This window comes from Stylophora pistillata, chromosome 12 (genome assembly GCF_964205215.1).
Source record: "Stylophora pistillata chromosome 12, jaStyPist1.2, whole genome shotgun sequence".
NCBI lineage: Eukaryota > Metazoa > Cnidaria > Anthozoa > Scleractinia > Pocilloporidae > Stylophora > Stylophora pistillata.
In genome coordinates this window covers 13757475-13762500 of record NC_142530.1, presented here as the reverse complement: position 1 = coordinate 13762500, position 5026 = coordinate 13757475, and the positions used below count along the sequence as shown (strand labels likewise).

General features: G+C 37.0%; 1 pseudogene; it reads left to right on the top strand.

The window, feature by feature from the left end:
* LOC148718887 (uncharacterized) overlaps positions 1-1657 on the top strand; it is a 2475-nt pseudogene extending 818 nt beyond the window's left edge.
* The last annotated feature ends 3369 nt before the right edge of the window (positions 1658-5026 follow it).

The window sequence follows — 5026 nt, the reverse complement described above, 5'->3', positions numbered from 1 at the left end:
GAAGCAAAGCAAATTTAAAATGCACTTGTGAAGAAACCTCAAATCAAGTTCATTCGCATAACACAAGGTTCTCCTCAGCTGGTAATTACTACGTTAACCCATCCAGAACAATTGTAATGCGGAATTCTATTCCTAGATTAGGGCCAAATCTATGGAATTCTCTGAATAACACCACACGTGAGCTCCCTCGTAAGAGTTTTAAAACAGAAACCCATAATATGCTTCTGTCTTTACTGGCTTCTGAGGATATTTACATTGAATCGCCTTCCATAATACAGAAACTTATATCAACATATCCTCAATGACGGTTAATTCTGCGGTTAAAGTTGCAACGGTGGCGCTTATTTATTTATTTATTATTACTATTTTATTCCCTTTTTTTTCTTACTCTCTAATGTCATCTCGTGTATTCTACAAGCGATGTAAAATACCTCTATTACTTTTCCACTTGTTATGTTAATACTTTAAGGGCTACTTTTCAATTATTTTTTCTTCATACCTTGTCCAAATTTGACAGGCTGTAATGTAAACCTATTCTCTCCTGTCGCTTCCCGCCTCGACTAGCCAATCCTATTTGCGGGAAACGACCATTTTTGTATTTTTCTTTTTTCCAATAGTAAATAAAGTTGTAAAGTTGTAAAGCTTTACAAATCCTTCAACAAATACATCAAAAGCAACCTGTATTCGCCATCACCAATGTATGGAACAATGACTACAGAGCATTTCAACAGTCTACAGCCAAAGCCTCTGTTTGCAACCATTGTTCCTTCTGAGCAGGACCTGAGATCTGTTTCATTTCTCCCAAGCAAATTTGGAAATGTCCCCAAAGGGTGTTTGATTTCTTATCAACAAAAAACGTCTTCAGACTATTTGGTAAATGATTTTACCTACACTGCATTTCCAGAATTATCACTCGAGAGTGCAAAAGATAGATTTCAAAATAACGTGTTTGCGTGCCTGGAGGCAAACCAACAAGCCCTATTTGACCCTCTTTCTGTCACAAGTGAGATTTCTCTGAGGGTACAAGAAGAAACGATTACTCAAAGTTCAAGCGAGACTTGGCGTCTTCTGCGAAAGAAGCGGATAACAGCAAGCAAGTTTGGTACAGTTTCCCGGCGAGTTTCGAATTTTGAAAACCTTGTAAGTCAGCTGAACCCAACAAGATTTGTTCAAACTCCAGCAATGAAGAGGGGTGTGGAACTTGAACCCCATGCAGCAACAATCTATGCTAATGTAGAAAAAAATGGCAGAGTGAATTTATTTCCATCAGGATTAATTATAAATCCAAAATGCCCATGGCTAGGCTGCAGCCCTGACCGGAAAGTTCATGATTTGGATGCTTTTGGTAGTGACCAGAATCCCTTTGGGTTACTGGAGGTTAAAGTTGTAAGGGAGGGGGCAATCTCATTTGATGATGTGAGATATCTTACCAAGGATAATACTAACCAGTATTCATTAAAGAAGAGTGACATTTATTATTACCAAGTCCAGTGCCAGTTGGGCCTCACTGGTCTAGACTGATGCGATTTTTTCAGTTACATAAATGATGAAATGTTTGTCTGCACAAGAATCCTTTTTGACCCCATTTTTTTTTCAAGGAGCTAAGAATAAGGTGGACAATTTTTTTCAATTACTATCTAAGCTGATTTGCCTCTAGTCTTTACTTACTCTCAAGACTGTCTTTGTTATGAAAATATTTAGCTTCAATTAACAAATGGTAAACACCACAGCGTACACTATTGAGTTATGGATGCACGCGGGAGGTTGCTAAGCACGAAAGAAGCGTAAGAGTCGCTCGAGGCGATAGCCGAGAGCGACTCTAGCTTCTTGAGTGCTTAGCAAACCTCCCAAGTGCATCCATAACTCAATAGTGTACGCTGTGGTGTTTACCATTTGTTTTATAACATAACATTGATACATTGTAGCTAAAGAGTTCCCTTTTATTCAACAAATCTTACGTGACCAGAAAAAACCAGCGCGCGCGGAAAAATAGTCTTTGCATTTTCTCACGTCAGCAGCGTACACCCATGGGCAAATGGGGAACGCTAAATTGACCAATCAGAGCGCGCGCTTTACTTTGGTTATGTTATAATATTCTTTTAAAACATTCTACATTTGCTCTAATTTGTGTATAATTATATTAGATTTCAAAACTTTTCTAAAATTGGTGCTAACCAGATATTGTCAGGGTGAGGGATGAGGTGAAGTTGACTCAAGGTATGCATAGAACATTTTTTTCGGAGAAACATGAATGTGACATAACTTTCTTGTTAGTATTTTTTGGCTCTTTTTAGCTAAGGTTTTATTATTTACTTGCATCATCATACTCAAATTCAAGAACTAATTATATATGGTAATTCCCCAATTAACCAAACTTAAAAGAAAAACACCAAAAATATTCAATACTGTGTTTAAAGAACAATTGATTCAGAAATAGTATGTCCAGTAACTGCTGCAATTTTTTAATAACAATTAAAATTTCCAGACTCTTTATGACTACTTACACTTTTTATAAAAGTTTAATATTTAATCCTTCTGAATGATCTTCTAATCCAAATGAATGCACTACATTGTACTGTTGTCACTTAGATAAGATTAAAGGTCCTTGAAAATTTGTTAGAAGACAGGCTATAGAATATAGCTGGTTAACTGAACCTAAAGTTGAAAGAGGAACATCGGAATCAAAAGTGATATTCCTTAACCCTTCTGATGGCACGTTCTACATGTATTCTAAGGCTTGCAATAGTTTTGGTTTTTTGCACATCTTGAGTTGAAAACTGCCCTTGATTTTCCAGAAAAGGAGGGATGTTTAACTCAACATTACACTCCTGTAGCATGCTACCTATATCAAACCCCTTATCCGCTACCACTGAGTCTCCTGCTTCTAAAAGGTCTAAAATACCACTGAATCTTGTGATTTCCCTGTAACTAATTCCGCATCTCCATAGTTTTTCCTTCTCTTTAGTAAATTTGTTTTTCACCTTTAAAAGCATTCGTGGTCAACTTGTTCTCATAGAGTAGCATCAATTTTCAATGGTACCAACTGAAGTTATAGATGAATGCTGTAATGTAATTTGAAATATTTTCCTTTGATTTTGTTGTGCTAAGGTCCATATCAACGGTAATCACAACATCAGTAGAGTCGTATTTAGTGAAATTACAATGGTGTGAAGTGTATCGATGTGCTACAAGAGAATCACAATGCTTGCGTTTTACTATTTTTAATTTTGGCTTTTCTATCCCTTTGATCAGTTTAAAACAGAATAGTATTTGTTTTCTTGGAAACGATCATTTATTTAAAGTATTCTGTTAGACAAAGGAAAACGTCCGAACACAAACGGGTGTTCAATCTAACTTTTTTGTTCCTATGGTCAAGGAAAATACGAGCAAAATGCTACGTCGGTCGTTAAAAACAGAATCATGTTCACGAGCCATGCAAAGCACACTGACCATCATTGTAGTGTATCGTGATGCCCACGTATGGAAACGAATGCAAGTGATGTAATACACTCAGGACTTATGGATTTGCATGTATACATATAGCGTGTATTTAATTTATTGTAGTAGTTCTTTTTGGGTTAGTAAGTGTGTAAAAGACGTGAATGAACTGTTTTCGCTTTAACCGCAGTGTAGTACAATCGTGACCCACCGATAGCTCTACGCGACAGACTCAACACATTACATGTACCATATTTTCAGTTTAACGCTTACACAGCTTGTATCAAGACAGATACCAAGATTCGAAAAAGAATTCACTGAGAAAATTTCCCCTTTTTCACAGAAATTTTAATCTAAGAGCACATTTTTTAACGGGAAAAAAATAGACAGGAAAAGGAACTTTGAATCTAAAACGAGCTATAATTAAGTAAGACGGTGCTATAGCTATCCGTCTATTCTCTAATCTGCTTCTACATGTATATAGTATGGCACAGCAGCATATGAAATAAAGGAATTTTGAGTGGAGTAATGCTAAGTTCTTGGGAGGACGTTTGCCAGCTCTGGGCTCCTATGTTGTGATTCGCCACACTTATTTTTGAGTCAAATCTTTTTTATCGGTTTTCCTCTAGAACTGTTATCATAGCCATCGAGAACTATCATATATCACGAAATCCCCTACCCCCTACTCCCTCCGGGAAAGCTTACATAAAAGAGTTAGGCCAAAAATAAAATTAGTACGGCCGAAGCATAACTTCAAAGAGAAAATAAGGTGAAATGTAAAGCAGATTTTCCTCTTTATTCAGTCTATGTTGTTAGGCTAATTTATAAATAATGTAACTCAGGGATATAAAGATAATTGTACTTCAGAAAATACGAACTGAAGATTGCAGTCCAATAAAATAATGGAATTTTTGAAGCAGGTGATTTACCTTTGCGATGAATTTATAATTTCAACGAGTTTTAGGAGTCTAAACATTCTATTTTGAAACTCAACCGTATCTAGTTTAAAGAGGAGGAAAGTAATTTCTCCTACTAGTTTTGGTTCACTGCAAAACGTAAATTTCTAACCTATCGATGTCGTTGTTTCGAAGAAGATAAGAAGATTTTCATATCACGCAGGCACAGCAACTTTTCACAAACTTTTATTTTTTTAATTCCCTTGCTAACTGTTTACGGCCGCAGTAAATCACGTATAGCGTTGTTTCTAATGTTCCATGCATAATTGTACTGAGCTAAAAGTTCGTTTTGCATCTCTTCCGCATACTTCCTGGGCTCGTCACTTTCTGCGATCTTAACACGAATCCATAACTCATAACCTCTGGCCAACGCATCATTAATGAGTGCGCCTTTGTGCAATCCGTTCCTGCAGTATTCAAGAATTTCCCCTCCTAAGGATCTGTTGTTACCTCTACAAGTACATCCTACATAAACGACGTGATTGGGTTGTCCGTACTTGGTACCCTTGGCTCGCCACTCATAAATTCCGAAGCGCTGTGCCTCTCCAGGGAACGCGGATCGTATGCTCGAGCAAAAGAATCCAACATGATTTTCTCCACGTTCTTCAAGATTGCTGCTCTGGTCATCTTGG